The sequence below is a fragment of the Nomascus leucogenys genome, chromosome 13 (genome assembly GCF_006542625.1).
Source record: "Nomascus leucogenys isolate Asia chromosome 13, Asia_NLE_v1, whole genome shotgun sequence".
Taxonomy (NCBI): domain Eukaryota; kingdom Metazoa; phylum Chordata; class Mammalia; order Primates; family Hylobatidae; genus Nomascus; species Nomascus leucogenys.
The window spans coordinates 13,454,833-13,478,858 of NC_044393.1; the positions used below are offsets into that span (position 1 = coordinate 13,454,833).

General features: G+C 49.2%; 1 protein-coding gene and 1 long non-coding RNA gene across 2 annotated transcripts in view; one reads left to right on the top strand and one right to left on the bottom strand.

The window, feature by feature from the left end:
- Nucleotides 1-24,026, top strand: part of RIPOR3 (RIPOR family member 3) — a 105,093-nt gene that overhangs the window by 29,978 nt on the left and 51,089 nt on the right. The window lies entirely within an intron of this gene.
- Nucleotides 1,536-15,669, bottom strand: LOC115838004. The gene is made up of 3 exons (XR_004033069.1): nucleotides 15,647-15,669; nucleotides 15,251-15,442; nucleotides 1,536-1,960 (listed from the first exon to the last, which is right to left on the bottom strand). It is a non-coding gene; the product is annotated as an uncharacterized LOC115838004 (long non-coding RNA).

The window sequence follows — 24,026 nt, forward strand, 5'->3', positions numbered from 1 at the left end:
CGGACCTTCAAGAGACAACACAACTCTGATAACCGCAGTTCCGAGGCTGAGAAGGGGTTGTCGTGGGGACAGCATGTTCCTGCAGCTAAGCCTTAACCTCTTTGCTTCTCCTCAGAATGCTTCAGACCAGGAAAGGGGAACTTGTCACTTGGGACTTGCAGGGACACTGTTTTGAAAGTAAACTCTCCCAAAGAGCTTCTGCCTGCTTTAGGGAGGAATGTTTGTTTGGGTTCTATGAATCAGAAACCTACTCTACCAATTTCAGGTTAAAAAAGGATGTGTCACAAGGCTATGGAGATGTTTCTTTTGGTTATTTATTAAAAACACGTTAGGCTGGGCGCGGTGGCTCATGCCTGTAATCTCAGCACTTTGGGAGGTAAAGACGGGGGGAATGCTTGAGCCCAGGAGTTGGACTGGCCTGGGCAACATAGTGAAACTGTGTCCCTGAAATTTTTTTTTTCTTTTTTAAGACAGTCTTGTTCTGCTGCACAGGCTGGAGTGCAACGGCACGATCTCGGCTCACTGCAACCTCCGCCCTCTGGGTTTAAGCGATTCCTGCCTCAGCCTCCCAAGTAGCTGGGATTACAGTCATGCACCACCACATCCGGCTAATTTTGTATTTTTGTAGTAGAGACAGGGTTTCTCCACGTCGGTCAGGCTAGTCCCGAACCCCTGACCTCAGGTGATCCGCCTGCCTCGGCCTCCCAAGTGCTGGGATTACAGGCCTGAGCCACCACGCCTGGCCAATTTTTATATTTTTTAATAGAGACAGGTTTTCACCATGTTGGTCAGGTTGGTCTCGTACTCCTGACCTCAGGTGATCCACTCACCTCGGCCTTCCAAAGTCCTGGGATTACAGGCATGAGACACCGCACCCGGCCTCTACAAATTTTTTTTTTTTTTGATTAGCCAGGTGTGGTGGTTCCAGCTACTAAGAGGGCATAGGTCGGGGGTGCTGAGGCGGGAGGATCCCTTGAGCCCAGGAGGTTGAGCCTACAGTGAGCTGTTTGTACCACTATCCTCCAGCCTGGGTGACAGAGCAAGACCCTGTCTCAAAAAAAAAAAAAAGGAAAAAAAAAAGTTAAATCCCAGAAAACCCAATGACACTAATTTAAAGGAAGATTTGTTGGTTTGTGTAACGTAAAGTTCAGGGATAGTGCTATGATTTGGATAGGGGGTGTTTGTCTCCACCAAAACTCATGTTGCAATTTGATCTCCATTGTGGCAGTGTTGGGAGGCGGGGCCTAGTGGGAGGTGTTTGGGCTATGGAGGTGAATCCCTCATGAATGGCTTGGAAGTGCCACCCTCTCACTAGTGAGTTCTTGCTGTCGCTCTCATGAGACTGAATTGGTTCTCCATCTAACCCATTGCTGTGAGAGTAGGTTATTATAAAGCCATGATGACCTTCAGGTTTCCCCCTTTTTTGCAGTCTCCCTTCTGTTTTCCCTTTTCCTGCATGTGGTGATGCAACGTGCAAGACTTTGCCAGAAGTCAGGGCCATCCCTTTAAATGTCTCAGACTGCAGAACTATAAAATGAAATAAGCCTCTTTTCTTTATACATTACCCAGTCACAGATATTCTTTTATAGCAACACAAAATGGACTAAGACAAGCAGAGTGAGTTTCAGGTGAAGCTTGATCCAGCCACTTAGCTCTATCACTGAGATCCAGAATCCCACAGCACCTGCTCCTCTTTCTATATGGATGTACTCCCAGAATGACCACCTCACATCCATGTATCCATGACCTTTTAGCTCAAGTATCTGGACCAACAGGAACATCCTGTGTCTCCTGATTCACATTTCTGAGGGAGGGAATCCAGTACCCAGGCTCATCCTTTTGGGGTGTGTATCTGAAGTCATGTTCGTGGCCAGTGAGTGAATGGTCTCTCCTGGGTCCAGTATCCATAGCTTGTTCAGTCATCAGTGGCCAGACCAGGTGGGTCACGTGCCTCCTCCACCTCCTTGGAAATAGGGTGTCTGAGAAGCGGTCACAAACAGGTCAGTCACCCAAATACCTTCCCAGAGAAGTCAGGACTCAGCTGGTGATTATCCAAGGACGCCATAACTACTCCCTGGCCTGGAAACCACCCAAAGAGGCCTATTTTGGTCTTAATTTGTAATTCTGGGAGAATTTTAAGTTTGGTTCTGGTTAGAATTTTTTTTTTTTTTTTTTGAGACGGAGTTTCGCTCTTGTCACCTAGGCTGGAGTGCAATGGTGTGATCTCGGCTCACTGCAACCTCTGCTTGCAGGGTTCAAGTGATTCTTCTGCCTCGGCCTCCCGAGTAGCTGGGACTACAGGGGCCTGCCACCACGCCTGGCTAATTTTTGTATTTTTAGTAGAGACGGGGTTTTGCCATGTTAGCCAGGCTGGTCTCAAACTCCTGACCTCAGGTGATCCACCCCCCTCAGCCTCCCAAAGTGCTGGGATTACAGTCGTGAGCCACCACACCCGGCCCTGGTTAGAATTTTTATGCCTGGATATTTCCTGATGTTTTGTTTCTGGTTCATTTAGAAGGAGAAATTCAGACTTCGGTTCAGGAAATGGTTTTAATCGCTGTCCCCAAGAAATCGGCCAACAAGCACATGTGTCCACCATCAGGTGGAAAACCCAGAATCATTTTCAGATGGCTGTTAACCAGCAGCAGGATGGCTTCTGCAAGCAAACGCTGCATATTATTTTTTTTCTTTCATACCAGGAAAAGGGTTTTATCTTCAAAACAATGTATCCACGTCACTAATCGGTCTGGAAGAACTTGTTTGGCCAAATTTAGAACCCACAATAAGGTCAGAGAGAATAAATTTAGAACTGAACTCTGAGCTCTCAGGGCCAACAGTTCCGTTTGGCACTGTGTACTTGCTAAGTCCATCTGCCACCTTGAGCTTGATTGTATTTCCGCTTTACCTCCCAGGTCCACCAGAATTTGCAGGATAACATAGCCTTGGAGAGTAAGACCTGGCATCTAAACCTGTCTTCACCATTTATAAGCTGTGTGACTCTAGGAACGTGTTTCACCTCTCTGAGCCTTAGTTTCATCATCTTTTTTTTTTTTTTTTTTGAGACGGAGTCTCGCTTCTGTCGCCCAGGCTGGAGTGCAGTGGCACGATCTCGGCTCACTGCAAGCTCCGCCTCCCGGGTTCATGCCATTCTCCTGCCTCAGCCTCCCGAGTAGCTGGGACTACAGGCGCCCGCCAATACGCCCGGCTAATTTTTTGTGTTTTTAGTAGAGACGGGGTTTCACCGTGTTAGCCAGGATAGTCTCGATCTCCTGACCTCGTGATCCGCCCGCCTCAGCCTCCCAAAGTGCTGGGATTACAAGCGTGAGCCACCGCGCCCGGCTCATCATCTTTTAAAGAAGGATGGAGGGTAATAATAACATCTTATAAAATAACATGTAAAGATTGATTATAATTTTTTTTTTTTGAGACAGAATCTCGCTCTGTTTCCCAGGCTGCAGTGCAGTGGGGCAATTACAGCTCACTGTAACCTTCATCTCCTGAGTCTAATCAATCCTCCCACCTCAGCCTCCTGAGTAGTAGGCATGTACCACCATACCTGGCTAATTTTTAAAAAGTTTTATTTTGTAGAGATAGGATCTCACTCTGTTGTCCAGGCTGGTCTCGAACTCCTGGGCTCAAGCGATCCTCCCACCTTGGTCTCCCAAAGTGCTGGGATTACAGGTGTGAGCCACCTTGCCCAGTCCAACCATTCTGATTTCTGTCTCTGAATTTGAGTATTCTAGGAACCTCATATAAAAGGAATCATACTTGTCCTTGTGTGATGGGCATATTTTCTTAGCATAATGTCTTCATGGTTCATCCATGTTGTCATATGGGTCAACATTTTCTTCCTTTTTAAGGCTGAATAATATCTCATTGCATATATACACACCACATTTTGTTTATCTATTCATCTGTCAATGGACATTTGGGTCTCTTGCACCTTTTGGCTATGATGAATAATATGGCTACGAATATAGATGTACAAATATTTGTTAGAGTCCCTGCTTTTGCTTCTTTTGGGTATATACCCAGAAGTTTGATTCAGACATTTCATGGAGGCTGGGTATGGTGTCTCACACCCGTGATCCCAGTACTTTGGGAGGCCGAGGTAGGAGGAGCACTTGAGCCCAGAAGTTTGAGACCAGCCTGGGCAACATACCGAGGCCCTGTTACTACAAAAAAATAAAAAAATAAAAAAAAAATTAGCCAGACATGGTGGTGCACCTGTAGTCCTAGCTACTTAAGAGAGAGGCTGATGCAGAAGGATCCCTTGAGCCCAGGAGTTCAAGGCTGTAGTGAGGTATGATCGCACCACTGCACTCCAGCCTGGGCAACAGGCAGGACCCTGTCTCTCTAAAAAGAAAAAGAAAAAGATATTTACCCTATGCTTGGCATATAGTAAACACTCAAAACATTGTAGCCAATAAAACCAGAAAAATACTGGGTGAAATTTTTTAATGCAGATTTAAGAATGAGGTGTCATTTTGCCTGTCAAATTAACAACTAAAAGGTAATAATCCTCAGTGCAGCTGGGATGTGGTAAGATGAGTTCTCTCTCTCTTTCTTTCTTTTTTTTTTTTCTGAGACAGAGTCTCACTGTGTTGCCCAAACTAGAGTGCAGTGGTGTGATCTCAGCTCACTGCAACCTCCACCTCCCAGGTTCAAGCAATTCTCCTGCCTCAGCCTCCTGAGTAGTCAGGATTACAGGCATGTGCAAGCAGGCCTGGCTAATTTTTGTATCTGTAGTAGAGATGAGGTTTTGCCATGTTGGCCAGGCTGGTCTCGAACTACTGACCTCAAGTGATCCGCCTTCCTAGGCCTCCTAAAATGCTAGGATTATAGGCGTGAAGCACCATGCCCAGCCTCTCTCTTTCTTTGTGTGTGTGGAGAGATGGGGTCTCACTATGTTGCCAGGGCTGATCTTGAATTCCTGGGCTCAAGTGATCCTCCCACCTTGGCCTCCTAAAGTGTTGGGACTATAGGCATGAGCCACCTCGCTTGGCCATAGGGTTCTCTCATACACATCTGTAGGTAATCTTTCTAGAAAGCAACTTGCAGTGCTAAGTATGGTATATCAAGGCTCTTGGAAGTGATCATACTATTTGACCAATAATTTAACTTCTGAGAATTCATCCTAAAGACAAAGCCTCAAGCATAGACCAAAATTTGAGTCTAGAGGTGTTTATCACAGCAATCTTTATAATATTGTGGAAGCAACTTCTATTTCCATCCATAGGAAACAGTTTAAAAACTAATGTAGTGATGGGTCCCCAGTGGACTATTTTGCAGTCATTAGAAATGCTTGTGAGTTGGCTGGGCGCGGTGGCTCACGCCTGTAATCCCAGCACTTTGGGAGGCCGAGGTGGGTGGATCATGAGGTCAGGAGTTCGAGACCAGCCTGACCAACATGGTGAAACCCCATCTCTACTAAAAGTACAAAAATTAGCTGGGCGTGGTGGTGGGTGCCTGCAATCCCAGCTACTCAAGAGGCTGAGGCAGGAGGATCATTTGAGCACAGACAGGAGTTTGAGGCCAGCCTGGGCAACACAGCAAGACTCTGCCTCTAAAATGAGGCAGTGAAACAGGAAACTGTATACGCTATACTGTTTTATGAAAAAGAAGATAAAAATTGTATATATTTCTCCTATAAAATAGGTACCATTTGCATTTACTGTTGCTGAACCTTCACTAAGCTCTCTATATCTTTTCTCTTGTTTACTCCTCCCAACAATCAAAGAGGTAGGCACTATTATTACACCATTTTACAGATGAGGAAACAGAGGTTCCAAGTGGTGACATGATTCTCAGGGTTACAGAGCCAGCAAGTGGCAGAGCTAGGATTCAAACCCAGGCCCCTTGACTCCAAAGAGTAGAAAAGGAAAGGACAGTCTGGCCAACGTGGTGAAACCCTGTCTCTACTAAAAATACAAAAATTAGCCGGGCGTGGTGATGCGGGCCTGTAGTCCCAGCTGCTCAGGAGGCTGAGGCAGGAGAATCGCTTGAACCCAGGAGGCGGAGGTTGCAGTGAGCCAAGATCGCGTGCTACTGCACTCCAGCCTGGGTGACAGTGAGACTCCGTCTCAAAAAAAAAGAAAAAAAAAAAAAAGGAAAGGAAAGAACAATTCTGCAGTCAAGCCTAACCTAACCATACCAGTGATTTTTACTTTCTTCTTCATGCTTGTAATTTTTTCCCAAACTGGGAGGAGGTAGAGGGAGCAATTTACTAGATAAAAAGAGAAAGAAAGAAACAATTGCTAGTTTCAAGCAGGCATCTTTGAAGATAAAACATGAAGGTCTCGTGCCTCATGCCACGAACTCAGTTCGTGTTCATCTTTTTTCTGGTTAAAGAAGAGCAGTGTCCTGGCTGAGTCTTTTGGCTGATTGCTTAATAATGGGAGGGTGTGCTGTGGACACACACACACACACACACACACACACACACAGCCCACGCCAACCGAGACAGGAGGGAGACAAAACCCAGCAGTAGCCAAAACTCTGCTAGATCGATGCAGACTGTTACAGGCGCAGCTTTCCAAAAAGCAGAGCTTCAGTGAAATAAATATTTTTCCTGTGAGAAGAGGCTTAAGTCGGTGATCTTAACAACCCCCCAATTCATTCCAGATCCACTCGGAGCGGCTGGCGTCAGCGCGCCCATCTTGATACACTTAGGATTGCTTGGTAACTGCAGTGAGCCCATGTGTCTGGCTGCTTTCACCCACTGGGCAGTGTGCCCTGGGGCGCTGGGCAGGGGAGCAAGGAGGAGTTTGTCCCTGGGGAACCCTCTTCCCACTCCCTCTCAGCTCCCCACAACTTCTGGGGGTTTCTCACTTTTTTTTTCCCCCTGTAAAACCACTATTTAATCTAAACTGGAGGCCTGAGAACGCAACCTCTTCTTGGCAAAAGGCTCCATTCTCTTAGTCCTGGAGACAATATGCAGGAAGAATGTACAGTCAGGGACTCAGGAAACATACAAATGAAAAGTCTGGGTTACCTCAAAAAGCGGGAGCTTCACTGCCCAGGGAGAAATTCACTGATTCGTTCATTTACTTGCTCACTCAACAATGGTTGGCTGGGTGCAGTGGCTCATGCCCATAATCCCAGCACTTTGGGGGGCCGAGTTGGGCGAATGGATGGCTTGAGGCCAGGAGTTTGAGACCAGCCTCGGCAACATGGCAAAACTCCATCTCTACTAAAAATACAAAAAGTAGCTGGTGTGGTGGTACGTGCCTGTAGTCCCAGCTACTCAGGGAGTTGAGGTGGGAGAATCACCTGAGTTTGGGAAGTTGAGGCTGCAGTGAGTGGTGTTGGCACCACTGTACACCAGCCTAGGCAAAAGATTGAGTTGCTGTCTCAAAAGAAAAACAAAAACAAAAACAAAAAAAAACACCCCACCAAACACACAAAAAAAGCAAAGTTTAATTGAATCACCTCCTAAGTGTAAGATGTAGAACAAAGCTGACATAAGAGAGGACAAAGCCACTGGAGATACAGATTCATTCATTCATTTATCCCTCCATTCATTCGTTCATGGATGTTTGCTGAGTGCCTCCTATGTGTTAGGTCCTGTCCTCCTAGTGCTGGGGACTTAGCAGTGAACCACGCAGACAAAAACTCTGCCTCCTGGGAGCTTTCAGTGAGCCAAGATTGTGCCACTGCACTCCAGCCTGGGCGACAGAGTGAGACTCCGTCTCAAAAAAAAAAAAAAAAAACTCTGCCTCGTGGGTGAGTTATGAGGTCAGGAGTTCGAGACCAGCCTGGCCAACAGAGTGAAACCCCATCTCTACTAAAAATACAAAAATTAGCCAGGCGTGATGGCAGGCACCTGTAGTCCCAGCTACTTGGGAGGCTGAGGCAGGAGAATCACTTGAACTGAAGAGGTGGAGGCTGCAGTGAACTGATAGTGCGCCACTGTACTCCAGCCTGGGAGACAAGAGCGAAATTTCATCTCAAAAAAAAAAAAAGGAAAGAAAAAGAAAAAACCCCGCTTCCTAGTACTTGCCCCCTAGCGCTTCTAGTTGGGGTGACAGACACCAGACAAGGACAAGGTAATGTATGGAATGTCAGATGGTATTAAATGCTAAAGAGAAAAATAAAGCAGGAAGAGGGAATTGGGAGACGGGGTCCCAGTGGTCACACTTACAGATAAGGGGCCAGGAAAGGTCTCACGAGAGGGTATATTGAAGTCACAACCTGCAGGAGATAAGGAGAGCGCATTAAATAACAGTGACCTCTGGATCACGCAAGTTCCTTTTCAATGATCTTTCAGCACTGATTATGTCAGTGAGAAATATCTGAGTCGGGTGGATTGCTTGACTCCAGGAGTTTGAGACCAGCCTGGGCAACATGGCAAAACCCTGTCTCTACAAAAAAATTCAAAAAGTAGCCAAGTGTGGTGCTGTATTCCTGTAGTCCCGCCTACTTGGGAGGCTGAGGTGGGAGAATTGCTTAAACCCGGGAGGCAGAGGTTTCAGTGAGGCAAGATGGCACCACTGCACTCTAGCCTGGACAACAGAGGGAGACCCTGTCTCAAAAAAAAAAAAAAAAAATTAGCCAAGTGTAGTGGCATATGCCTGTAATCTCAGGAGGCTGAGGCAGGAAAATCGCTTGAACCCAGGAGGCAGAGGTTGCAGTGAGCCAAGATCATGCCACTGCACTCCAGCCTGGGTAATAGAGGAGACTGTCTCAAAAAAAAAAAAAAGTATACAATTTAGTGTTTTTTTCTTTTTTTTGGCATATTCACAAAGCTGTGCAACCATTACCACTATCTAAATCCAGAGCAGTTTTACCCCAGAGAGAAACCCCGTACCTATTAGTAATGACTCCCATTCTCCCCTCCCCCAACTTCTGGCAATGACTGATCCACTTTCTGTCTTACCGGATTTGCCTGCTCTGGACTTGCTTGTCAGTGGAGCCATACCTTCTGTGGCCTGCTGTGTCTGGCTTCTTTCACTTAGCATACCGTTTTCAAGGTTCATCTGTCTCACAGCATTCATCAGGGCTCCGTCCCTTTTATATGGCCCTATAGTTTCCCTTTGTATGGCTGTCCCACATTTTGTTTACCCACTCATCAGCTGATAAACATTTGAGCTGTTTTTACTTCTTGGCTACTAAGAATAATGCTGCTCTGAATATCTGTGTATGGGTTTTGCGTGGACATATGTTAACATTCCTCTTGGATGTATACTTAGGAGTGGAACTGCTGGGTCATATTTACATTTAACCATTTGCTTAATTTCATACTTAACCATTTGGAAAACCAAGCTGTTTTCCAAAGCAGCTGTGCCCTCTTACATGTCACCAGCAGCGTACCAGGGTTTCAGTTGCCCCACATCGTCTCCAGCACTTGCTGTGGTCTGTCTTTTGGATGATGACCGCCCTAGTGCATGTGCAGTGGTATCTCCCCAGGGATTTGAGCTGCAGGCTCAGCCGTCAGGACTTCGGTCAAGGCTGTGCTTATGGGTATAGAGAGGGCTCGGCGATTTCTTTTTTCTTTTCTTTTCTTTCCTTCTTTTCTTTTCTTTTTTTTTTTTTTTTTTTTGGACAGAATGTCTCTCTGTCGCCCAGGCTGGAGTGCCGTGGTGCAATCTTGGCTCACTGCAACCTCCACCTCCCAGGCTCAAGCAATTCTACTGTCTCAGCCTCCCAAGTAGCTGGGATTACAGGCGCCTGCCACCACGCCTGGCTAATTTGTGTATTTTCAGTAGAGATGGGGTTTCACCATGTTGGCCAGGCTGGTCTTGAATTCCTGACCTCAAGTGATTCACCTGCCCCAGCCTCCCAAAGTGCTGGGATTAGAGGCATGAGCCACCGTGCCCAGCCTCGGTGATTTCTTGAGGGACAGTCGGTGGGGCCTCGGGGTTGGGAGGACTTGGGGGTGGGATAGGCCTGGGGAGAGTACATGCCAGGGACAGAACTGGGAGACTGGACCCACCCTCTTCCTGGGCCCAGGGCCACCTCCTCTCTTACAGGTGTAAGGCCTGGGCCTCAGGCTTCATTTAGACCAAGAGAAAGAGGTTTCGCAGCAGAACCCTAAATACAGATCCGTCCTCAGGGAAGCCAGTGCAAAGGAAGTCTTGAGGAGGGAGCCCCACTCAAGCCTATGCCAGACTCCGAAGGGGAGTTCAAAGACCTAAGGTCTTGTCTTTGCTCCGCCGTGTCCACAAGAACATAACACATGTACCATCTACTTTCCCCAAAGTTGTGGTTTTCTGTTCAGGTTCCTGATTCCCTAATTGGCCTGTAGCTCCCAGAGCAGCAGATCTGGGCTCCTCCTCATCTTCTCTGGTGTGTGGGCAGTGCATTGAAGAACACAGGTGCACTGGTGTTAGTTCTCAGCTGGTTTCTAATATTTGACATATACAGTGTTTCTTGAGCTATTACTATGTGTCCTTCTGACGCATACCCTGCTCTGATGATTTCCGTGCATTTTATTTCCACTGCTATTTCACAGATGAGGAAACCGAGGATATAAGAGGTAAGGAAGGGAGTGTGGACAACGTTCCACAGCCAGTGGATGGAATTGCCAAGATTTGAACACCATTCCATCTGACTCCAGAGCCCTTGTCTCTAACCACCAGACTAATACTGGGAGGGTAGATTGAGTAGGAGCCTTCCATTCTCAGGCTTCCTTGACAGAGGATGTATTGGTTTTCTATTGCTGTGTAACAAATGATCCCAGACCTAGCAGCTTAAAACAATATCCATGTATGAGCTCACAGCTGTGTTGGTCCCGAGTCTGGCATGGCTGAGTGCTCTGCTCATCACAAGGCTGAAATGCAAGATGTCGGTCAGGCTGAGTTCTTGTCTGGAGGATCTGGGGACAAATCCACTTCCAAGGTCATTCAGTTCCATGTGGCCATAGGACTGAGGACCCCATTTCCTTGCTAGCTGTCACTGGGGGGCTGCTTTCAGCTTCTAGAGGCCTCCTGTATTCCCCACCATGTGGCCACCTTCATCTCCAAAGCCTGCAATGAAAAATCTCTCTCCCGCTGAATCCCTCTCATACTTTGAACCTCCTTGGCCCGTAAGAGCCAACAGGAGGCTGAGGCAGGAGAATTGCTTGAACCCGGGAGGCAGAAGTTGCAGTGAGCCGAGATCATGCCATTGCACTCCAGTCTAGGCGAGAGAGCGAGACTCGGTCTCAAAAAAAAAAAAACAAAAAGCCAGTCCTGTTTGAGGGCTCTCTGATTAGGTCAGGCCCACCCAGGCTAATCTCCCTTTTGTCATATAAGGTAAACATGGCAGTCAGATCATAATATTCACAGGTTCTGCCCACAATCAAAGGGGTGGAACCTGTTAGTATTATGGGTTAGCGAAGTCGAGCATCTTTGGGATCATCTTAATATTCCACTCACTGGGACTGGGGAAGGTCTTGGGTGCTGATAATAACAATAGCAATAGTGATATTAGTACTTCTTTTCCTTTGCTCAGAACTTTGTGGATTACAGACTGATTCTACATCTGTAATCCTGCAGGAGACTGTGATGGACTGAATGTTTGGGTCACTCTAAAATTCATATGTTGAGGTTGGATGTGGTGTCTCACATCTGTAATCCCAACACTTTGGGAGGCCAAAGTGGGCAAATCACTTAAGCTCAGGAGTTCGAGACCAACCTGAGCAACATGGTGAAATCTCGTCTCTACTAAAAGTACAAAAAGTTAGCCGGGTGTGGTGGTGCACACCTGTGGTCCCAGCTACTCAGGAGGCTGAGGTGGGAGGATTGTTTGAGCCCGGGAGGTGGAGGTTGCAGTGAGCAGAGATTGTGCCACTGCACTCCAGCCTGGCAACACTGTGTGAGACGCCATCTCAAAAAAAATTCCTATGTTGAACCCAAACCCCCATGTGCTGTGATTAGGAGGTGGGGCCTTTAGGAGGTGAATAGATCTTGAGGGTGGAGGCCTGGTGAATGGGATTAATGGGATTAATGCTCCTATAACAGAGTTTCCAGAGTGTTCTCTTGCCTCTTCCCTCCACATGGGAATGAAATGAGAGGACCATAGTCTGCAACCTGGAAGAGGGCCCTCACCAGAACCTTACCATGCAGTCACCCTGATCTCCAACTCCTCGCTTCCAGAACCATGAGAAATAACCCCCAGCCCCACTCCCCCACCCGCCGGCTTATGGTTCTCTGTTACATACAGACTGCAGGCTATAAAGTATGTGCCTGTATCCCCATTTCACCCATGAGGGGAGTACAGCTCAGACAGGAGACTGCCTAGCTAGCCCGCCTGGGGCTGGAGCCCAGATCTTTTGACCCCAGGCCAGGGCTTTTGGCGCCCAGAGCATCCCCTGCCCCCATTGGAAGCCTCAAACCTCATTACCGTCCTTGGAAGGGGGCAAAGTATCTGCTTCCAGCCAGCCTAGCCCTCAGGGAGTGCTTCCCTGTAAACTCACCCCATTGGGTCATCCAAATGGCTTTTACAGGAATTGCCACTGGGCTGAGCGAACCTCACCTCATTAAGCAGGAAAAGCAATAAAGCCTGAGGGCTGCAGAATCAGAATAACTCCTGGGCAGGAAGGGCCCAGTCCCTGGGGGTGGGGGTGGGGGACAGGCAGGCTGGGCCAGGCCTGGCTGCATGGCCAAGACCAGGGGTCCATGCTCTCCAGAGGGAAAGTGTCAGGACTGTCACTATTGTCCCACCTCTGAGTGTGCCAGGCGTCCTTCCCAGGGGCCTACATCTTTTCTTTTTTTTTGAGACGGCTCACTCTGTAGCCAGGTTGGAGTTCAATGGCATGATCTCAGCCCACTGCAAACTCTGCCTCCTGGGTTCGAGCAATTCTGCTGTCTCAGCCTCCCGAGTAGCTGGGATTACAGGCACCCACCACCACACCTGGTTAATGTTTGTATTTTTAGTAGAGACGGGGTTTCGCCATGTTGGCCAGGCTAGTCTCCAACTCCTAACCTCAGGTGATCCGCCCATCTCAGCCTCCCAAAGTGCTGGGATTACAGGCGTGAGCCATCGTGCCCTGCCCCTAATTCAATACCGTCATATCCTTATAAGAAGAGGAAGATCTGTGAAGACAGAGACACTGGGAAGCACCATGGGACAACAGAAGCAGAGATTGGCGTCATGCAGCTACAAGACCAGAAATGCCAAGGATCGGTGGCCATCACCAGAAGCTAGGAAGAGGCAAGGAAGGATTCTTTTTTTTTTTTTTTTTTTTTTTTTGAGACAGAGTCTCGCTCTGTCACCCAGGCTGGAGTGCAGTGGGGCGCGATCTCGGCTTACTGTAAGCTCCGCCTCCCGGGTTCACGCCATTCTCCTGCCTCAGCCTCTCGAATAGCTGGGACTACAGGCGCCTGCCACCGCGCCCGGCTAATTTTTTTGTATTTTTAGTAGGGACAGGGTTTCACTGTGTTAGCCAGGATGGTCTCGATCTCCTGACCTCATGATCTGCCTGCCTTGGCCTCCCAAAGTGCTGGGATTACAGGTGTGAGCCACCGCGCCTGGCAACTACCCTGGATTTTAACCTTAGCAGCACAAAGTGGTAGGATAAGCTATAAATTATATTTTGTGTTTTCCTTTTAATGAAGAGAAAAAGAGCAAGTCCTCACAACTGAAAGTAACTGTAAGATAATTTCAGTGGCTTCCAATGTATAGATGAGGAACTTGAGGCTCAAAGAGGATAAGTGACTTGTCCAAGGCCACATAGTGAGAATGAGGCAAAGGCTAGACTTGAACTTGTGTTGACTCCAAGGCCTCTGCTCACCTCTGTGTCAGTCTGTGGGTGTGTATCTCACAGGTTATTGGCATGTCTGCAAAGAGTCCCAAAATCCTGGTCCCAGATGTCACTTTTCTTTTTTTTCTTTTGAGACAGAGTTTCGCTCTTGTCGCCCAGGCTGGAGTACAGTGGTGCAATCTTGGCTCACTACAACCTCCGCCTCCCAGGTTCAAGCGATTCTCCTGCCTCAGCCTCCCGAGTAGCTGGGATTACAGGTGCCCACCACCATGCCCGGCTAATTTTTGTATTTTTAGTAGAGACAAAGTTTTGCCACGTTGGCCAAGCTGGTCTTGAACTCCTGACCTCAAGTGATCTGCCCACCTCGGCCTCCGAAAGTGCTGATTACAGGTGTGAGCCACCACGCCCAGCCCCCTTTTCTTTTTCACATGAGCTCAAAACTTAGTACTATCCTTTTTCTTATGGGAACTACCTATGCTAGCCACATTTCCTGTAATATGAGCCCCTATGAAGCAAGCCTTCTTTCCCTGGTGATCTTCATTACAAAATTGGAGATGCATTCCCAACAAAATCATCTCCCAGTAGACCCAAGCAAGAATGTTTGGCAAATAAGAAATTAATTAATAAACAGCTTGTAGTACACAAACTCTAGTGTCTGCCTGGAATGTTTTGCAACACTTTTGGAAACTCTAGAATTACAATCCCAGCACAAGCTGTTTATTTCAGGCTGTTAGGCCACATACATATCTCACATGCTTGAGAATCTACTGACTCCACTCTGAGCATCAGGAATGGAGCCCCTGTTCCTTTTGTGTGGGCATTTATAGTGGCTGGTAGAGCAGGGTTGCAATACCTGGGGAGACCAGGAGGGGGTCTGCTTCCAACAGGAAATGGATTTAAGGCTGAAGATTCTTGAAATTCAAGGCTTTGGGTTCTAGAAAATAAGTCTGTTCCTTTGGGAGGAAATCCACTCTCCTCATGATGTAGTTTAACCATCTGACTTAAAGTCGCTCAGTCCTGGGCCAGGCACAGTGGCTCCCACCTGTAATCCCAGCACTTTGGGAGGCCCAGGAGGGTGAATCGCTTGAGCTCAGGAGTTTGAGACCAGACTCGGCAACATCACAGCAAAACCCTTTCTCTAACCAAAAATACAAAAATTCCCCTGGCATGGTGGTGCACACCTATGGTCCCAGCTACTCAGGAGGCTGAGGCAGAAGGATCACTGGAGCCTGGGACATTGAGGTTGCAGTGAGCTGTGACTGCACCACTGCACTCCAGCCTGGGCGACATAGTGAGAACCTGTCTATAAATAAATACATACATACATAAATACATAAAGTTGCTCAGTCCTGGGAATGGAACAAAGAAGATGTGAAAAAAAATCTGACTTTTCCTGCCTCCCTACATAGATCCTGCCCCAGGGAGGCACTTTAGCTGGGGTCAGAGTGCCTGGAACAGTCTCCCTCTCCAATAAGCACCAGGATGAAAAAGAAACTGCATATTTCACTGTCAAAAGAAAAACCAGAACAGCAGGCTGGCTTGATGTGTCTCTTGTAAATTGTTTACCTCTGGAGGACCAGATGGCTCATCTCTTGTTGAACCCTTGACCACTTCCCGTGCTGTTGTTAACAGCCTCCGCTAGCAAACAGACCCGGCTCCACCGGCTCACGTAGCTGTGCGGGAGTCCCAAGGCCGGCTGGCCCGTGGGGAGTTGTGGTCATTCCAGAGGGTTGATTCAGCAGTCCTGGGCTCCGGATGCTTGAGGAAATGCAAGACAGGAAGGATCAAGGTTAGGCAAATGGTCAGGTGTGGCAGGGATGGACAGCAGCTGGAGGGGGCAGGGACGGGCTTGAACTGCGCATGGCCACAGGGTTCCCAGTGCCCTTAGGCTATGGCCCTAGCACCTCACCGTTCTAACGTAGGGTCCTTCTAACGTAGTCCCCATTCACCTCACTCGCCCACCTCTTACCACTCAGATGCCTTTGAATGTCAGCCTCTCCCCCGGCCCCATCTCGCCCTGGCTACGTGTCTTACAGACCTAGGGAGGAGCCGCAGACACAGGATGGATTGTGAACAGGCTTTGTCCTGACTATGACATGAGCTGGCTGTGATTTATTTTTGAGGGATAGGAACGGGACACAACGGTGCTCTTGCCTTCCTGGGCAGTGGGTAGCGAGCTTTTGGCCGTCCCTGCCTGGGCTCCATCCTTAGACACCACAGAACAAGGCCTCTCTGCAGCTGGCTGCTGGAATTTTTTTGTAAACTACTTTATAATAAGAAATGGGGGCCAGGCGCAGTGGCTCATGCCTGTAATCCCAGCACTTTGGAAGGCTGAGGCAGGTGGATTGCCTGAGGTCAGGAGTTCAAGACCAGGCTGGTCAACATGATGAAACCCTGTCTCTACTAAAAATACAAAAAAATTAGCTGGGCTTGGTGGCATGTGCTTGTAATCCCAGCTACTCGGGAGGCTGAGGCCGGGGAACTGCTTGAACCAGGGAGGTGGAGGTTGCAATGAGCCGAGATTGTGCCCCTGCACTCCAGCCTGGGTGACGAGAGTGAAACTCCGTCTCAAAAAAAATAAAAAATAAAAAATAAATAAAAGGTCTGGGTGCAGTGGCTCACACCTGGAATCCCAACACTTCGGGAGGTTCAGGTTGAGGATTGCTTAAGCCCAGGAGTTTGAGAATAGTCTGGGTAACATGGTGAAACCCCATCTCTACAAAAAAAAAAAAAAAAAGCAAACAAAAAAACCAAAACAGAAATTAGCCGGGCATGGTGGCACATGCCTGTAGTCCCAGCTACTCAGGAGACTGAGATGGGAGGATTGCTTGAGACCGGGAGGCAGATGTAGCAGTGAGCCAAGATTGCACCACTGCACTCCAGCCTGGTGATAGAGCCAGATCTTGCCTCAAAGAAAAAAAAAAAAGAAAGAAAAGAAAAGAAAGATGTAGCAATCCAGGTTATAAAAAGTATTACATGTTTATATTAAACAAATCAATGCATTTAACATGTATACATGTCCTCCTTGAGAAACTAAAGTGGTAATTTGTTTCTGTGCACAAGAAAAGACTAGAATTAACATATCTGTTTTAGCAGTTATAAAACACTATGTTTTTAGTGTCGAAAATGTGCCTTAAGAATTTTCGGTTGGGGTCAGGTGCAGTGAATCACGCCTGTAATCCCAGCGCTTTGGGAGGCTGAGCTGGGAGGATTACATGAGGCCAGGAGTTCCAAACCAGCCTGGGCAATATAGAGACAAACTAAGGGACATTTTAATTTTTATTTATTTTTAAATTTTTTTAGAGATGCGGTCTCATTCTGTTGCCCAGACTGGAGTGCAGTGGCACGATCCTAGCTCACTGCAGCCTTGAACTTCTGGGCTCAAGAAATCCTCCTGCCTTAGCCTCCCAGCTGGGCGCGGTGGCTCACGCCTGTAATCCCAGCACCTTGGGAGACCGAGGTGGGCGGATCACAAGGTCAGGAGATCGAGACCATCCTGGCTAACAAGGTGAAACCCTGTCTCTACTAAAAATACAACAAATTAGCCGAGCATAGTGGTGGGTGCCTGTAGTCCCAGCCACTCAGGAGGCTGAGACAGGAGAATGGCGTGAACCCGGGAGGCGGAGCTTGCAGTGAGCTGAGATCGCTCCATGGAACTCCAACCTGGGCGACAGAGCGAGACTCCATCTCAAAAAAAAAAAAAAAAAGAAAGAAATCCTCCTGCCTTAGCCTCCCAAGTAGCTGGGACTACAAGTACGTACCACCATGCTCAGCTAATTTTTCAACATTTATTTTTAATTAAAAAAATTTATTTGTGAGTGACCATGACCCAGGACATAGCCTCAGGGGGTCCTGAGAACATGTGCCCAACTTTTTTTTTTTACTTCTTATAGAGATGGGTCTCTCTATGTTGCCCAGGCTGGTTTCAAACTCCTGGCTTTAAGCGGTCTTCCCACCTCGGCCTCCCAAAGTGGTGGGATTTGGCCAGACGTGGTGGCTCACGGCTGTAATCCCTGCACTTTGGGAGGCCAAGGCGGGAGGATCACTTGAGGTCAGGAGTTTGAGACCAGCCTGGCCAAGATGGTGAAACCCCAACTCTACTAAAAAAAAAAAAAAAAAAAAAAAATTAGCCGGGCCTAGTGGTGCGCACTTGTAGTTCCAGCTACTCGGGAGGCTGAGGCGGGAGAATCACTGGAGCCTGGAGGCAAAGGTTGCAGCGAGCCAAGATCCAGCCACTACACTTCCGCCTGGGCGACAGAGCGAGACTCCATCTCAAAAAAAAAAAAAGTGCTGAGATTACAGGCTTGAGCCACTGCATCCAGCCCTGATGGACATTTTTCTATTCTTTTTGGGTTTTTTTTGATATGGAGTTTCGCTCTTGTTGCCCAGGCTGGAGTGCAATGGCACAATCTCGGCTCACCGCAACCTTCACCTCACAGGTTCAAGCGATTCTCTTGCCTCACCCTTCTGAGTAGCTGAGATTACAGGCATGAGCCACTACGCCCGGCTAATTTTGTATTGTTAGTAGAGACAGGGTTTCTCCATGTTGGTCAGGCTGGTCTCGAACTCCTGACCTCAGGTGATCTGCCCACTTCGACCTCCCAAAGTGCTGGGGTTACAGGTGTGAGCCACAACACCTGGCCTCTGGTGGATATTTTTTTAAAAATCACTGTGGTATTCATGTGGGGCAGAGGGTGAGGGGGAGGCAGGGATTGGTCCTGGCGAGCAGGGGTGGAGGTGGGAAGGAGGGGACAAATTCAGGGTATTTCTGAGGAGCAGTGGAATCTCTTGACTAAGGCCTCATGGCGGGGGGAGATGGAGCCATACCCTGGGGGACTTTGCAGCCTGGCTGGGAAGACAAGCTTCTCCCCCAGGGAATTAGACACCAGTGGTTAACAGATGAGCAACTTAATTTTAGAGACGAGACAGCAGTTTCCAAACTCTAAAACACAGAAGGAAAACCTGTGACAGATTTGGCCACATAAGTATTTGAAGCTTGTATCTCTGTCTCTCTCTCTCTCTCTCTCTCACCACACACACACACACACACACACACACACACACACACACACCACACACACACACACACAGAGAGAACAATTTAAGATTAAAAAGTGAGGGGCTGGGAGAAAACTGAGAAAGGATGGTCATCTAGGATTTATCAGCCGCTCCCAGCAATCAGGAAGAAGAAGGCAGATAACTGGACAAAGGAATAGGAACTGATAATTCCCAGAAGAGGAGATTGGGAAGCCGGTAAAGCTAAGGCAATATAGTTAATCTCATTAGGAATCAGGAAAATGCAAAGTAAACAAAGGCCCACCCCTAAGAGTAGTAGCAGAATGTAAAGGAGGGAAGTGGGAGCAGGAGGAGCCTCTCCCCCTGGGATGGGGAGGAGCTGGCCAGGTTCTATGGAAGCAGAAGGGGGTGGATGTACTGCTGCGATGGCGCAAACACATGTCCGAGAGCTCTGCAGGTGTCCCCATCCTCACCCCCAGCGGGACCATTTCTAGGAGTAGCAGCTGAACAGGACCCAGTGGAGGCTACCGCCCTGCACTGCGAGGGTTAAGTAAGATGCTGAAGGTCAAGTGCGAGGTCCTGCCAGGCACTTCCAGAGGCTCTGTCTCGGCCAGGCCAGTGGCCATACGGAACTGGGAGCAAGGAGAGTGGGAGATAATACCCTCAGTTTCAGTGGTTTAGCGTGGGAAACGCTAAAGTGATCTGTGTAACACAGCTCCTGGGTGGGGAAGAGATGGGGAAGGAGCCTGTGGCCTGGAGGTGGCTGGGGACAGATTCCCAGGAGGGCTGGAAGGGGTCAAGGGCAGGGCCGGGCTATGACTTCCCTGGGCACCGAACATCTTGGCCTGCAGGGGCCCTTCCAATAAGAAATAGGACCCGGTGTGGTGGCTCACACCTGTAGTCCCAGCTACTCACAAGGCTGAGGTGGGAGGACTGCTTCAGTCCAGGAGTTGGAGGCTGCAGTGAGCTATGATCACACCACTGCACCCTGGCCTGGGCCACATAGAGAGACCCTGTCTCTAAAGAAATTTTTAAAAAATTAGCCAGGTGCAGTGGCACATACCTGTAGTCCCAGCTACTCAGGAGGCTGAGATGGGAGGATCGCTTGAACCCAGGAGGTCAAGGCTGCAGTGAGCTGTGATCCTACCGCTGCACTCCAGCCTGGGTGATAGAGTGAGACCCTGTCTCTCTCTCAGAAAAAAAAAAAAAAGAGAAGTGAGCCGGACGTGGTGGCTTATGCCTGTAATCCCAGCACTTTGGGAGGCTGAGGCAGGTGGATCATCTGAGGTCAGGAGTTTGAGACCAGCCTGACCAACATGGAAAAAATCTCTCTACTAAAAATACAAAAAATTTGCCGGGCATGGTGGTGCATGCCTGTAATCCCAGCTACTCAGGAGGCTGAGGCAGGAGAATTGCTTGAACCCAGGAGGCAGATGTTGCGGTGAGCCGAGATTGCGCCATTGCACTCCAGCCTGGGCAAAAAGAGCAAAGCTGCGTCTCAAAAAAAAAAAAAAAAAAAGTGCATATTACAACTTGGTATAACAATGAATACATTACTATTATATGATAACACATTTTCTTTGACCTAAAGAACATTTTTTGTCTTCTGGTCCTAGAAGTAATTCACACATGTTCATGGGCGCACGTGTGAGCCTGTGCGTCTAATGGAGACGTCACTCCAGAAAGGAACCACAGGGTTCTCCCAGGCAGTGGCAGAGCGTGGAAGTCTTTCTTTGTCTTTTTGACCATTTCGTAGAGGGAAGCTGCTCTGCTGTCCAGCCCTGTGGAGGGGGGCAGGGTCTGTGTCCCTGAGATGACAGAGGGTTTGGGGACAGTTCACGCCAGTGACCAGTGGTTGGCCAAAGTGTGCTTTGGAGTTTAGCCCACCTGGGTTTGAATCTACATCCTCCCTGTGTGGAGCTGAGCCTGACCGGTGCATGTGTCCATCAAGCTCAGGCGTTTTTTGTTTGTTTGTTTTTGGATGGAAAGGGGAGATAGCCCTTCACCCGGTCTCTCCTCCCTTGCAGCCATGCTGCAAGGCCAGGGTTGCAATGAAGGCCGGTCTCAGGCAGGTCTCGGCTCTGCTCTGGCAAAGGGGCCCCAGAGGTCTGAGGAATCCAGCCAGCTCCTCCAAGCTCATGTCCTTGGTCTCAGACCTACAGGCTTTGTCCACATCCTAGGCTGGTGACAGCATGTGTGTGTGTCACGGCTGGAGTGGCACGTGGCACACACACTTGCTGTGGGAGCCGCAGACCCAGGGCCCCTCCGTAGGTGTCAGGCTATGTGGTCTGCCAGAGTCCCACACCTGTTCATGTGAGGGGAAGGTGCCTGAGCAATACTGTAGCCAACCAAATACCATAGCGTCTTCGATACTACTCATTTCACCCATGGAAAATTATGCCTAAGCCACCATGCGGGTTAATGAAGGCTCCAGCCCAGGTCCGAAGAGATGCCTTTAGCATGGAGACGTGCCAGGCTGTCACAGGTTGTGCTCCTGGTGTGGGGACACTGCTGAACACACAGGACAGCCTCCACAGCAAAGCATTACATGCTGAGGTCGAGGGACCCTCCCATAACCAATTCCAGAGTGAGGGCTTCTGATTGGAGAGCCCCACTCTGCGTGTCCCTTAGTCACTCCTGGGACCTAGGTCAGGCGTACACACACCTGCACCACACTGCCTATACACAAGCACTTTACCTGTATTGTATTTATTTATTTTTGGCTCATTGTGTTGCCCAAGCTGGCCTCAAATTCCTGGGCTCAAGTGCTCCTCCTGCCTCAGCCTCCCAGGTAGCTGGGACCACAGGTGAGTGCCACTGCACCTGGATTTTTATGTAGGCGTTTTAGTGAGTCATTGGAGGTACAATGCTACCAACTTGCCACTTCAGGTGGCTCCATCTCGATGAGCCTCAGTCTCCTGGTCTATACAGTGGTAACAGTGCCCTCCACCCGGGGTGCTGTGGGGGTGAATGAGAGGCTGTGTGTCCAGCCCAGTGTCCCGGGTTTAGAAAGAGGGGGTTTGCTCAGCGGGGGCAGAGCACAGGCTCGAGGCCAGACTTCCTGGGTACCAGGCATTCAGTGAGTAAATTCTTTGAGCAATGCCTGGCACTGCACAAGTCCTGTAGCCGTGTTGGGTACCACTGGCATTATTGCTGTTTTCAGGTTTTTTTGTGTGTTTTTTTTTTCAGTCAGAGCCTTGCTCTGTCACCCAGGCTGGAGTGCAGTGGCGCGATCTTGGCTCACTGCAACCTCCGCCTCCTGGGTTCAAACAATTCTCCTGCCTCAGCCTCCCGAGTAGCTGGGATTACAGGCATGCGCCACAACACCTGGATAATTTCTGTGTTTTTAGTAGAGATGGGGTTTCACCATATTGACCAGGCTGGTCTCGAACTCCTGACCTCAAGTTATCCACCCACCACGGCCTCCCAAAGTGCTGGGACTACAGGCATGAGCCACTGCGCTCGGCCTGTTTCCAGTTTTTGACAGTGAAACAAAGGTGCTTGGCCTGGAACAGCCACCACCAGGTCACCTCCCTTCCTCAGTGTCAGGGGTCTCTCTCCAGGCTCCAATTGCTCTCATCTCATCTCAGTCCCTCCTGCCTGTCCTCATCCTCATCACTGCTCCTGCAGCTGTGGGGTGCCCCTCCAGGGTGGGGCGCGTTTGAGATGGGATTCCCAAGTCAGCCTGTGTTTCTTGGAGGCCCAGCTTCCCCCGCTCCCTCCCGCTACCCCATCTTTATCTTCCTTCACCCCCCACGCCCCCGCACTCTCTTCCCTAGCCTGGGCAAGCCCCAGCTGCCTTCCCACCTGGCACCCTGATACACAGCCACCCCACAGTGCCCTCAAAGGCTTCTTTCCCAAAGAGAGACTTTGTCTTCAAGGTGACCCCTGGCTGACCCCTGGCATGGCTGGTAGGAGTGGTGACGAGGCAGTGATGGGGCCATTTGAATTAAAATGCCCTCTGGATAATTCACAGAAATTCATGAGTCATCTTTATCTGGGAAAACCCCAGTGGAGTGAGCTGGGACCCAGGGCTGCAGACTGATAGACAGAGGGAAGTGGCCTCCCTGGATCCCAGTCCTCACTCCCGTGCCTGCTGTTGACCGATCTGCAGTCAGGAGGCGTCCCTTTGCCTGCAGTTCTGGGACAGTGGACCGCAGGGGACACTGGGGCTTCCCAAGGAGCTGCTGTTCTTCTCTTAAATCAGAAATCAGGGCGCTCATTGTCTGTCCGTCCATCAGGCCACTGTCCTCTGCAGAGAGACACCTTGGGTGTCCCTCCTGGCTCCAGGTAGTTCTGGAGGATGGCAGAGCCAGGACCATGGGCTGCCCTGAAGGTGGTTCCAACCTGCTCTATTTAAACCAAGAGTCCTTTAAATTTGTCTCTCTTTTCATTGAAAGATGCTCTTTCAAAACCAGCAGGCTGGGCATGGCAGCTCACACCATGTGGATCGCTTGAGGCCAGGAGTTTGAGACCAGCCTGGGCCACATAGCAAGATCCATCTCTATTTAAAAAAATAATAATTTATGTATTTATTTATTAAAAAAAATTTTTTTGAGACGAAGTCTTGCTTTGTCGCCCAGGCTGGAGTGCAATGGTGTGATCTCAGCTCACTGCAACCTCCGCTTCCGGGGTTCAAGCAATTCTCCTACTTCAGCCTCCTGAGTGGCTGGGATTACAGGAGACCGCCACCATGCCTGGCTAATTTTTGTATTTTTAGTACAGACGGGGTTTCACTATGTTGGCCAGGCTGATCTTGAACTTCTGACCTCGGGTGATCCACCAGCCTCAGCCTCCCAAAGTGCTGGGATTACAGGCGTGAGCCCGTAATTATAGGCGTGTGCCTGGCCCCAAAAATTTTTTTTAAAAAGACAGAAAAACCCCCTGCCCCCTGGAGCTAAGATTCTTGAGAAGGATACTTGATTAACTGATGAATAAGACAGTCAGAACCATGAGTTATTTGAAGGATACGGGTGAGGGGCAAGTCCACGTTAGCCAAGGGGGTCAGGGAGGACCTCTCTGAGGAGGGGGCCTTGGTTGTGAGGCCTGCAGGCTGGGAGAGAGTGATACGGAAGACCTGGGGGAAGGGAGGGGTGTGCCAGGCAGAGGGCACAGCCAGGGCAAAGGCTGGAGGGGGGCTCCGGCTGAGGCCTGTGCTTGGGCAGGGAGGAGGGGTTTGGGTCCTTCTGGCTCTTCCAGTCACCTTTGGGTGGTCCAGGCAAGTTGTGTGACCATCCTGGGCTTAGTCTTGCCATCGGTAAAATGAGCGAGTTGGACTCTTGGACTCCACACTTTCTCGGGCCCCCTCTGGTACAGGCAAACTGGT